The sequence below is a fragment of the Chrysemys picta genome, chromosome 12 (assembly GCF_011386835.1).
Source record: "Chrysemys picta bellii isolate R12L10 chromosome 12, ASM1138683v2, whole genome shotgun sequence".
Taxonomy (NCBI): Eukaryota; Metazoa; Chordata; order Testudines; family Emydidae; genus Chrysemys; species Chrysemys picta.
In genome coordinates, this window is record NC_088802.1 from 54,430,901 (window position 1) to 54,443,776 (window position 12,876).

Below are 12,876 nucleotides of genomic sequence, written 5' to 3' on the forward strand. Positions count from 1 at the left end.
GATCTGACAAATTAGGCCCCCTTGGGGATTAATAATTCCAGTGACAGCAGTATTACAGCAATACTGGGGGTGCCGATGATCACGATTCGTGTGGTTATTTTAATTGCCTTTATTTATCATGACGTGGTGCCGGAGTGAGCTGAGCTCTGCTGCTGTGGTGGAGCTGCCAGCCGGAGACCCCGGCGGGCGGGCGAGCGGAAAGCATCACTTGATCGACACAGCCTACACGTGTTCGGTGCGCACAACTCCCACGAAAGGCACGTCAGTACGATGATACCCAGGCAGGCATTCTCAGTGCCCCTTAAGGGACGCGATCAGGTTGATTTAGGCCCCATGCTATGGCTTTGTAGAAAGGTTTCAGAAAGTTTAAGACTACAAGAACGTTTTGAGGATCATTTATTTCGGGCTTAAACACACACCTGCTGGGTTTGCCTCCTGAATGCTGCCGCCTGGTGCTGGTGCCTGAGAGCTCGGAAGTGAAACTGATCGGTTTGCCCTTTGCTTCCATTGCCCCCCACCCCCCACCCCGGGGGGTTATGTGCCCCTGGTAACACAGCACAACAGCATTCCAATATTACCCGCCAGGCCCCAAAATCAGAAGATTGCCTTAAAAACCAAGAGATTTAAAAATAGTAATAATAATTTGGGGGGTTCATTTCATTTCCATTCTGATTTCTGAGTCCCGGGGGTGAAGTCACTTCCCATTTTCAAGCTTTCCTCCACAAATCTAAGGGCCAGAGACATTTTTTGAAATGAAAGCTGAATTTCCCAAGTAATCACAGGACTCTGGGAGCTGGGCCTTTCAGGAAAGCATCAAATATTGTGGGATACAAATTGTGAGAGCTGGCAACATTGGTATGATCTATCTGTCTTGTCCGTGCCCATCACCGCAGGGTCTGAGGGTTTCTATCTGAAACCGACTGACAATACCAAAATCTCTAGCAGATACCATGGAGTTACTGGTTCTTCTCCCTGATCAAGTGCTGGTTATGGTAGGGATTTTGGGGGAGGGGATGTGGGGAGCTTCTGCAGTGCCTGTCACTTGCATTTATCAAAGAGGAATGTTTTGCAGTGTTTCCTAAAGCTGCTCAGACTCTGGACTGGGCTGATCGCCTCTGTCTGTTTGTTCCAGGGTCCAATCCCCACAATCCAGAATGCTTTCCCCCAGCTCTCACAGGCTTCGCGATCTGCGGAAGGGAGACGGCGTCGTCAATTTTATTTTTGAAACTGAGTGTGAATGCTCTCAGATGTTCTAGCTCAGAGAAGGATGTTTGGGTTTTGTTTAAATACAGGATCCTTAACTTTATAAAAGCAACCCAGAGGCTTGAATCACCAACCAAGGTTTCCCATAGCGGTGAACTTCCCTCTGAGGAGTTGTTCAGGGCAATAATATGTGTAACTCTCTAGCACTTTCCACCCAAAGCTATCTCTGAACGCTGAGGTGGAGGGGGAAATAATAACAGACAATGTGGAAATGGCAGAGGTGTTTAATGACTTCTTCATTTCGGTTTTCACCAAGAAGGTTGGTGGTGATTGGACACCTAACATAGTGAATGCCAGTGCAAATGAGGACGAATCAGAGGCTAAAATAGGGAAAGAACAAGTTAAAAATTATTTGGACAAATTAGATGTCTTCCAGTCACCAGGGCCTAGAATACTCAAGCAGCTGACTGAGGAGATATCTGAGCCATTAGCGATTATCTTCGACAAGTCATGGAAGATGGGAGAGATACCAGATGACTGGAAAAGGGCAAATCTAGTGCCCCTCTATAAAAAGGGAAATAAGGACAACCTGGGGAATTACAGGCCAGTCAGCTTAACTTCTGTACCCGAAAAGATAATGGAGCAAATAATTAAGCAATCAATTTGCAAACATCTAGAAGATAATGAGGTGATAAGTAACAGTCAGGATGGATTTGTCAAAAACAAATGATGTCAAACCAACTTGATAGCTTTCTTTGACAGGGTAACAAGTCTTGTGGATGGGGGGTGGGGGTGGAGTGGTAGATATGGAATATCTTGACTTTAGTAAGGCTTTTGTTACTGTCTCTTATGACTTTCTCATAAACAAACTAGGGAAATGCAATCTAGACGGAGCTACTATAAGGTGGGTGGAAAAACTGGTTGGAAAATCATTCCCAGAGAGCAGTTATCAGTGGTTCACAGTCATGCTGGAAGGACATAACAAGTGGGGTCCCAAAGGGATCAGTTCTGGGTCCGGTTCTGTTCAATATCTTCATCAATGATTTAGATACTGGCATAGAGAGTACACTTATAAAGTTTGTGGACGATACTAAGCTGGGAGGGTTGCAAGTGCTTTGGAGGATCGAATTATAATTCAAAATGATCTGGACAAACTGGAGAAATGGTCTGAAGTAAATAGATAAAACTCAATCAGGACAAATGCAAAGTACTCCACTTAGGAAGGAACAATCAGTTGCACACATACAAAATGGGAAATGACTGCCTAGGAAGGAGTACTATGGAAAGGGATCTGGGGGGTCACATATGAGTCAACAGTGTAACGCTGTTGCAAAAAAAGCAAACATTATTCTGGGATGTATTAGCAGGAGTGTTGTAAGACAGACACGAGAAGTCATTCTTCCGCGCTGATACGGCCTCAATTGGAGTGCTGTGTCCAGTTCTGGGCGCCATATTTCAGGAAGGATGTGGACAAATTGGAAAGAGTCCAGAGAAGAGCAACAAAAATGGTTAAAGGTCTAGAAAACATGAGCTATGAGGGAAGATTGAAAAAACTGGGTTTGTTTAGTCTGGAGAAGAGAAGATTTAGAGGGGACATGATAACAGTTTTCAAGTATGTAAAAGATTTTTACAAGGAGGAGGAAGAAAAATTGCTTTTCTTAACCTCTGAGGATAGGACAAGAAGCAATGGGCTTCAATTGCCGCAAGGGAAGTTTAGGTTGCACATTAGGAAAAACTTCCTAACTGTCAGGGTGGTTAAGCACTGGAATAAATTGCCCAGGGAGGTGGTGGAATCTCCATCATTGGGGATTTTTAAGAGCAGGTTAGACGAACACCTGCCAGGGATGGGCTAGATAATACTTAGTCCTGCCTCAGTGCAGGGGACTGGACTAGATGACCTCTCGAGGTCCCTTACAGTCCTGTGATTCTATGATTTTACAGATGGGGAAATTGTGGCACAGAGAGGAACGTGGGACGCTCAAGCTCACGCTGCAAGTTCCTGGCAGAAACAGGAACAGAGCGCAGGAGTCCTGGCTGCGCTGGCTGGTCTCTTACACAGCCGACACGCCGAGAAGTTAGAGAACAAAGCAATGAATAAATGCAATGGAAGCAAATAAGAGAGGGCTGTGATGTGCGACAGGAGCAACCAGCAGCAGCGAGGAGCCCTGCTGTCTGCCAGGAGAGCCGCGCTTCCCCGGCTCCAAACCTGGACGGCTGCATTGGCACCACGTCCCCGCCTCGGAAATGCAATTACAAAGGGTCCCGGGTGGCGTGAGCTGAACAGCTGGGCCTTCTTCTCTGACTTATGGACCTTGCCGAGGGTGAAAACGCCTCTGCCTCGCGCTGTTGCCACAGCCGTTAGTTGGGTGGAGGTGGGATGGGGCCAGACACAGCCCTTAGCTGGCCAGAGCAGGTGAACAGGTGCAGTGATGTGCTCACGGCAAATGGAACGATGAACTCACGCCAGCCCCTGTCTGCAAACCCTGATGGCACTGGCTTACCTCCAGGGGACATCAAAAGGGGCTGCTGTTGTGACACATGCATGCCTGGGATTGAGGGCACTTAGGCCACAGGTTTTCTGGGAGACCTTGGGCAAGTCAGTTAATTTTTTGGTGCCTCAGTTTCTCTTTGTCTTCTCTATGTTGGCTGCCGTCTCTCCCGGGGAGGCCCGATAGCTCCCGCTGTGGGTGCGTGTGCTGCGCCAAACGCAAGGGGGCACCAGTCTCAACCTTACCCTTCCCTCAGAGGGCAGGTTTTCTAACCCTTTGATCATTTCTGTTGCTGTCCTCTGGACTCTCTCCAGTTTGTGCGCATCTGTGCTAACGTGCAACGCCCAGGACTGGACACAGTACTCCAGCCAAGGCCTCACCAGTGCCCAGCAGAGCAAGACAATTACCTCCCGTGTCTAAATACAACACTCCTCCTAATACTTCCCCGAATTAGCCTTTTTCACCACTGCATCACACTGACAACTCATATTCAATCTGTGAGTCACTAGAAACCCCCCTTTCCGGCAGCACTATCGCCCAGTCAGTTAGTCCCCGTTTGGCAGCTATGCATTTCATTTTTCCTTCCTAAGAGCAGGATTTTGCACTTCTCTTTATTGAATTTCATCTTGTTGATTTCAGACCAATTCTCCAATTAAGAAGGCGCCACACCAAGCTAATCACTAATAAGAGTAATAACCACCACTGAGCCAGACCGATTGCACCAGGCGTCCCACTTGGCCACGGGGATATGAAATAACACAAAGCCCCTTTCTCCTGTGCGGCACGGCTCATACAAATTGCATCCTCCAAGCCCTTTGCAGAGTTAAACGATACAATTACAGAGAGGAGCAAGGGCAGCAGCAGAGGCTAGAATGGCCGGTTTCCCTCTATGAGTTCTCATTCCGAATGCATGTAGCCCTCCCTGTCTGGCGTGACAGCCTGCCGCCTGGTCTTGCAACGCAATGGCTTAGCATCGTCGAGGCCAGTGAAGTCCCAGCCCCCGGGACGGGTGATCTGAACACACACAGGCGCGCTCTGTAATTCAGGGGGAACGCTGACACTACAGCCATCCCGGCTGTTTGGGGAATGCAGGGTATTTAGATGCCAGCACACAGGCCCCGCTTGGGAAGGGGGATGTCCAGGCTGCGGAGGGACAACTGCTTCCCACTGGCCCACCCAGGCCCACACAACTCAGAAACAGAACAGACTCGGCTCAGCATGGGGGAGGCTGTTTGGCGTCAGTGCTTGGGGGTAGCTGTAGTGCCCTAGCAAACCTGGGTTATTCGGACTATACAGTGGCCCAGGTACAGAGGGGTTGTATCTTCCAGTCCTAACCATACATCTCATCTGGTCACCCTATTGCCTTGGTAACAATCAACCCCACCCCCTGGTAGCATGGCGGCTCGGTCGGAAACCCAAAGGGAACAATCTTCCACAGCTCCGATTCAGCATTCAGTGAAGGAGACTGAAAGGGCCGGGTGTCTGAAGTGGTTCTATTGAAGTCCGTGTTGCTACCCCGGTGCGCTGAGATCAGAACCCAGCCTACAAGGTCTAAATGAAATATACTGTAGCCAACTTTCCCCACCTCCACGAGCTGGTGGATGTGGTCTGCGAAGGGTTGCCAGTTTTGGTTGGCCCTATTCCTGGGGGTTTCATCACATCACACTCTTTAATTAAAGATTAGTCTTTAGTTCCTGGAGATTCTGGGGCACTCCCGGAGGGTCGGCAGCCCTAGGTTTGAGAGAGGCTGGGGCAGTGGAAGTTGAAACGCAGCGGGGGATTTTGTGCGGTTGCTGACCCGTTGGCAATAAGCGATGCAGCCGGCCGGGTTGAAGGAGAAAAATCTTCACCGAGCGCGCCAAGAGGCCGGTGTTCCATGCAGAAGACTGGGTCTGACCAGGGGCAGGTCATTTCTGAGTGCTAGGTGACCCATCGGATTAGGCCCCTTCCAGAAACCTGACCCTGTTCCTCCAGTTTCTCGCCAGCGGGCAGGAGCAGGGGAGGAGCAGGTGCTGCTCTGGCTGCGGTGAAGTTGTTGGCGGGGAGGGTTTTTTCAGATACCATTTCTACGTACAGTACCTTGTTCCAACGTGCCTAAGGTGCAAGTGGTCCAGAGCATCTACCAGAGGGAGCGGGGGCTACGGACTCTCGACTGCGGGGTGCATGGCACGTGGGGAGAACTGCTCAGTGTGCTCTCAGTGAAGGAGGAGGAAATGTAAGAGTGTTACCCTGAGTGACTAGCCAGCTTTCGGGGCCCAGCCTCCTTCCTCCAGCCGAGCAGCTCTGAGCCCCTCCAACGAGGGACGCCTGGGGGTGGATCTGAGGCCTGCGCTTTCCGAGAGACACGTCCCCTTTAATGCCCACCGCTGGCTGGCTCTGGCGAGCTAATGAAAGCTGCCCGGGCGGGTGGCTGAGGTTGGGCAGGTTAATGCTTTCTGCGTTGCGGGCTGCTGGGGAACATAATTAAGTGCTAACTTGTCATTTTTTAAAAAATGAAGTACCAGAGCTGGAGATTTATAATTGCTAATGAGTCAGAATAATAATTAGTTGGTTTTTAACGAGGGCAGCGAGTGCTCAGGCAGAGAGAGCGAGGGAGATGGGTTCTGGCTTTGGTCTATTTTTTTTTTTGGTAGCTACGTGGCGTGTCCAGCTGCCTGGAACCCTGCGACGTCCTCCTTCTGAATTTCGGTGCCAAGCTGTGCTGGCACCACGGGGCACACCCAGCCCTTTCTCTCCCCCCATCTATCCAGAGACAGGGGACAGGGTGGGCTGTTTGCCAGCAGAGAGCATTAGAATTTCGAGGGTGTCTCTGGCAGCCCCGTCTCTTCTGCATTGCTCCCAGATCCCACGGGCAGGGTAGCATCTGGCCCGCGCCACAAGGACTTGCACCCGTGGCTGCATCAAGGGGTGTGGCTGGCAAAGGCGAGCCACTGTGCGGCCAGGTCAAAGGGAGTCAGTGTTTGCATCGAATCTTTATAAGCTACCAGCGACTGGGGCAGCTTAATATACTGTACGGCACCGAGACCCTGGGCCAGGGGGGGCACAATCCTCGCCAGGGATCAACCGGGGAACAAACGCACTTGGAAAACGGGGCTGTTAATCTCAGCTGCCATTTGGGAGCCTACATCTTGTTAGTTGGTTTCTGCGGCTAGCCTGGCCCTGCTGCCAGAGACTGCAGACCAGCTATCTGCCTGCTTCGCTGCCAGCCCTGGCACTCGGGAGAAAACTTTGCTTGCTCCAGCCGAGAAGTTACCCAGGGAAATGGCCCATCCGGGTCGGCCAGTCCACACTCACCCCTCGGACAGCGTGGGGCTGTTCTCGAGAGCGTGTTCAGCACTAGTCCAAGCCCTGAGGCTCCCAGTGCTTCCCTTGGGTAATTACGTCTCTCCGCGCTGGATTTCACCATTAGGACGTTTCTCTCCAGCTTCAGCACAACTTTGTCACTTGTCCACCTGCTGGTGCGTGGACCTGCTGCGGCTTCAGGACAGCTGGGAGAGAGAGTTCAGCTCCTTTATGAAACAATAGCGGCCTCGACTCCAAACGCAGGCCCCTCCGGGCCTGCTCAGGAATCTGAGCTATGTGGGAGAAGGGCTGGGGGGAGATTGTTTTTAGGAGAAGTGTGTGTGAGAGAGAGAAACCGCCCAGGAGCAGCCCCAGAGAAGGAGCAGAAAGCACTGGGAAAGCCGAGAGAGAGAGAGCTCTTGGGCAGAGTGCTGGTCGAAAGGGGCTTGGAGTTCTGAGTGCAGACACTGCCTCCCCTTGTTTGATTCCTGCCGGGGCCAGGGAAACAGGGTTTTGTCCATTCTTTATAAATAAACAGGATGGCACTAAAGATACCCGACTCCATCCCTGCTTTCTCCTCCTGTCCAGCTTCAGAGGTGGGTGTCTGTCCTCTAGGGCTGCAGTGGGGCTGGCCAACAGTGCTAAAAACCAGCCTGGGGAAGTGCCTGAATGGCACAGAGCTTGGTGGTTCTGCTCCACTGCAGACAGTAGCTCTGGTTTTCCACTGCCCCCTGCACTGGTGTTGGTTATACGGTGCAAGGCGTTCCCACCCTGGTGCGGTACCGTTCGAACGAATAAAGAACACGGGGCAGCAAGGCCAGCCACCAAACGCCACAGCCCCTGCCAGCCGGGGCTGCCGTCGAAACCTGGGACACCTGCAGCTAACCCAGCCCTTAGCCTGGAGAGAGTTACACCTCTCCCACTAGGCCTGCTGCATCCGCTCCTTAAAGCACCACCTTCCAGCAGCCTGACAGATAATTGGCCACTAAATCCCCCCAGGGAAGAAGTGATGGGGGGTGGAGGGGGATCACAGTTGTGAAACTAACTCTCCAAAATTGCATCACCCTTGCTGACAGCATAATTGCTCCTTTCCCCTGATCCTTAATACGGATCTTACATCCTTAAACACTTTATGTTATTTTAAGGGCTCCTCTCCCCCCTGCAGCTCCCCCCCCCCGCCCTTTGCCAGGTGAAGCTGGTGCTGCCGACAGTTTGAGACGTTATTTTCCTCCGGCTCCGAACTATCAGAAAGTTCTTTGGATGGATTGTAATTGGCGAGGCCGTGTGTGTGTGTGTGTGTGTGTGTGTGTGTGTGTGATGTGCTGTCAGGGGTCGGGGTGGGGGGGAGCAGGTGCGGTGGCACCGTTGGCAGCTTCTGAGCCTCCCCGTGACGCTGAAAGAGCAACACGGCCCCAGGATTTCCACACCTCTCTTGGCACTCGGGTCTGGGATGCAACGCAGCATTGGGATGAAGAGAGACGCTTCTGTAAAGGTCACGTTGACATGCAATTAATCCTGAGGCTGGTAAATGACAAACACTGGGGGAGCAGTACAGCGCCGATTTGGAAGGAACGGCATATTTCACTGGAATGGGGACGCAAGTACGCCGGGAGGGTGGCGGTGCGGGGGCAGTGATTCCCAGCTATGCTATGGATTTGTGTGACGGGGGACTCGGGCAAGCCAGTGCCCTTTCTGTGCCTCAGTTTCCCCCATTGTAAAATGGAGGTAATGCTGCTCACCTCATCTGTAAAGTGCTTGGAGATTTAAAAAAACAACCCTAGATGAGCTAGATTTCCTGATTATTATTATAAGGGTGGTAAGCTGGAGTTTACAGGAACTGTGCTAAGCTGGGTGGCTCTCTCCATGACAGACGCCAGGTGCCCTATGCTATTGTCCGTAGCACCAGTGCACGGTGGGTATAAAACGCCCCCCTTCTGGTCCAGGAGCACTGCTGGGCATTCGCAAGCATGGGGCAGAACACATGGCTCGGAGTGGAGCTGTGCTGGAGCCGGGGGGCTAGGAGAACCCCAGCAAGGCGTGGGCACCATTGGCACCGACTCCGTGGGTGATCCGGGGCTGGAGCACCCATGGAAAAAAATAGTGGGTGCACAGCACCCACCAGCCACAGCTGCTTGGTGGCACTGCCATACAGCTGTTTGGCTGCTCAGGGCGGGGCTTGGAAGAGGGCGGAGAGCAGAGAACAGCGGGTGGGCCGGGGCCTTGGGGAGGGGGCAGAGTGGGGGCGGGGCCATGGGGTGGAGCACCCCTGATAGGGTGACCAGACAGCAAGGGGGGGGGGGTAATAAGAGGTGTGGGGTAATAGGACAGGGGCAGGGGGTGGGGGGTAATAGGAGCCTATATAAGAAAAAGACCCAAAAATCAGGACTGTCCCTATAAAATCAGAACATCTGGTCACCCTAACCCTGGGGAAAAGTAAAAGTCGGTGCCTATGACGGGCACCCCTGGCAGCCGTCCGAGCAGCACCGCTGTCACGCCGGTTTCCCATTGCGAGATGAACACCGGCTCGACGCCTGCAGACACCAACCCGAGGCCGCGGCCTCCATCAGCTCTGCGATTATTGCCCTTCATTCAACAGCGCGTCCCCTCGCAGCCTGCCCTGAGCGCGGGGGGGTTCAGGGATGGAGGGGAGCGGGCGGCTGCCTCTGACAGCAGCGCCGCTCGGTCTCCACGCACGCTAACGGCTATATCAATGTTAGCTTCCTAGGACTTGCCCCGTGACAGGTCTATTAATGAGCCAGTGGAAAGGGCACACATAACTTAAGGAATTCAAGTCAACAGCCAAGGCAGCTTCCCAAGGAGAAGAGACGGAAGGAGACGTCCTGCCCTGCCAGGGAAAGCAGGTGCTGTGTGTCCCCCGCATCCAGCCGCCTGCTTCCTCCTGTCCTGGCTGGTGCCCTGCGGAATAGGGAAGGGACACCTGCCAGGTTCAGCAGGGCTGCGGGATGGGAAGCACCTGCCTGGCAGCGGAGGGGAGGAGATGGGACCTGATAAACGAACCGGTTTGGAGTGAGATGGTTTGGTTCTCCTGGGCCAGAGGGCAGGATGCTGGGTGCCTGGCCCGCCCAGGGTCTAGGCTCGGGGCCTGTGCAGGTGTGCAGGGCTCGTGTAGATGCACGAGTGGCATCTACTGGCCTGAGCACGGGCCTGGAACGCCTGAGTCCTAATCCTGGCTGTGTGTGACCTTTAACAAGTCGCCCCCCCCCATCCCTGGACCGCCACCCCCTCTGCTCGGCCCTACCATGGAGCATCCCAGGAGGAAGAGTGAAGTCCTGGGCATTGGTATTCCCAGCCACAGTCTGAGGGAGCCCAGACACCCTGGAGCCAGCGCCACCAAAACCCATTTTCACCCACCAGCTCGTTTGGCTGCAATTCTTGGTACTCAGCACTCTTCCGCCCCCAGCCAGCTGCACAAACATTCCATCAGCCCCACCCCCCCTCCCAGAGCAGGTGAGCAGCATCATTCCCATTGGACCGATGGGGAAACCGAGGCACGGAGAGGGGAAGGCCAATATTTCCCAGCCTGGGTGCCTGAAGTTGGGTGCCTACGTATAGATCCAAGGGGCCTAACTAAAGCCTCAATATTCAGAGCTGCTGCACACTTGAATTTCCGCTTTGCTTTGATGGGAGCTAGGTATGCCCAGCCCCTGCAGCGCTCTGACCTTCAGCATTCACCAGAGTGGCTTCAAAACCATGAGATTTTAGAGACAGTAACGGTGGGCTCTGTTTATTCTCCGCCGGGGGTTTGAACCATGAGGGGGCACCTTTTCGAACTTTTCTCTGAAGCCATAAGAGAATGACTTTTATTTTCAATGCAAACTGGGATGCTCCTGGCATCACAGGACTCCAGGAGCTGGGGCTTGAAGAAAAACCACCAAACAACATGAGGCTCTGGATAAAACTGCAAGAGCCGGCAACACGGTGCACCCTAGAAATCAGGCCATGCCTAGTCCGGTGCCCCAGTATGGATTTAGATGCCTAACTTTAAGACTCTGTGGTTTGGAAATCTTTGGGGTCTGTGGTTTGCCTGAGATCACAGAATCTGAGCCGGGATTAGGACTCAGGCATGCCAGGCTGCTAGCGCTCATGCCCAAACAATCCGTCCCTCTTTGGCTTTCATCCAGGCTTTGATGTTAAGGTCAAATCACAGAACGAGCAATAAATCCGTCTGCAGAGCTGTGTGCCTGGCTGTGTGTTAAGTCATAAAAGTCATGTAGAGTCTGTTAGCTCCTGAGCCACCCCCCAGCCCCAGCCATAAACTGCCTCCCCACCCCACCTTTGTAGCTGCCTCACATCTGGCCACGCACCCCGTCCTGACTGGGCCCAGGCCTGCACAGAGATCTGGCTTTACTCTCCTTATCTGGGGGGCTGCAGATCCGCACCGTTTGACGGAGGCACCATTGGAACAGCCCGTCCTGTCTGCGGTGCTACGAATCCGATGCCTCGCCCGGAGGAACGTTCCCAGGGCCTGCTACAAGGCTGGTTCTGTCCCTGAGCATCAACAGCGAGATCCCATTGGCCCCTGCATGGCCTAGATCGGCCCTTTGCAGCCGGGAGATGAACAGCCCAGCATGTCCCGTTCACTTCAAGGGCACTGCACTAAGCAGCCACGGGGTCATGGGCCAGGCCCGCTGAGTAAGGACCGCAGCACTGGTCACTACACCCCATATGTCCCCCCAAATAGCCAAGCTAGCCAGTGTCGTGCTTTACAGCACAGCTTGTTGAGGCCAGACGCCAGCTCCCCACACCCCAGTAAACTGGCACAGTGCTTGTGTGAACTCCCACCAGAGCGCTGCAGCGGCGCGAAGGGGTCCGCTCACTACTGGTGCGTCTCCTGGTGCCTAAGTCTGAGAATTAGCTTTCTCCCCATCAGGCACCCCGTCCATCGGTCGTAGGCTTATTCTGCCTCCCGCGTTTCCTTCTCACCACCTGCAGCCCCTTTCTGCTCTCAACTTCCTGGCTTGATAGGCTCAGTCCAGCTTCGCCCCATCTGTCCTTTGGCCCTGTCAAGCCCTGGTTCCCCTCCAGGTGCAGCATGACATCTATGGTTAATTGACTCCTACTGGCCCACCTTAACCCACTCAGGGACCGAGTGGGGTGGGGTACACACCCTATCACAGCAGGATTTGAATGCAGCACCGAACTCTGGTACTTATTTACTATTCCTATTATTGTAGCACCTCAGAGTCTCAGTGATGGACCAGGAAGGACCCATTGGGCTAAAGGGGTAACTCCATTAGCTGGCAGTAGTAGTACGCTATTATCGTCTGGAGACTAGCCCCTGGGGGCGGGAGACCACCCACTTTCTAAGTGTGTAACATGCTCCCCTGGGGGCCCATCCCAGGTACCCAACGCTTGCGGGAGTCCCAGTCCCAGTTTGCTCACCAGTACTGCGAGGAGTCAGGAGGAGGGGTTGAGCCCAGTGGGGTTTGACCTCCATAGCCCAGCACACACCTAGCATGTTCCACCGACTCCCTCACTTCCACCCACAAAGCTCTGGGCGCTGGCTCCGGGTGCTGGCCGGCACTTGCACTGCCAGATCTGCGGGGTGCAATTTCTACAGGCCGCACAGCCAGTGTCCTTGGGGTCGAACCCTGACCCTGCAGCCCAGGAGGCTCAGACTAGTGTAGAAAATACACGATTCCTCTGCATCAGGGCGGGGGAGAGACCATACACTGCGTCAATGCGTGCTCACCTAGTGGATCTCTAAATAAACCTCCTGCTAGCAGCAGGGGCGGGGTGTCTGCCTATCACACCCCCACCCCACAGCGCCCCATGGCGAGCCCCCCCTTCCCTCCTCTCAGAAATAAATGGCAATTCCACAGCGCCTGTCTGGGCTCAGATGCCTGATCGATAAGGTTGCTCATCTGTGCAGCTTGACTCT

At 53.6% G+C, this 12,876-nt stretch overlaps 1 protein-coding gene across 2 annotated transcripts in view; it reads left to right on the forward strand.

Moving 5' to 3' along the window:
- Positions 1-12,876, forward strand: part of RPL38 (ribosomal protein L38) — a 280,950-nt gene that overhangs the window by 98,826 nt on the left and 169,248 nt on the right. The window lies entirely within an intron of this gene.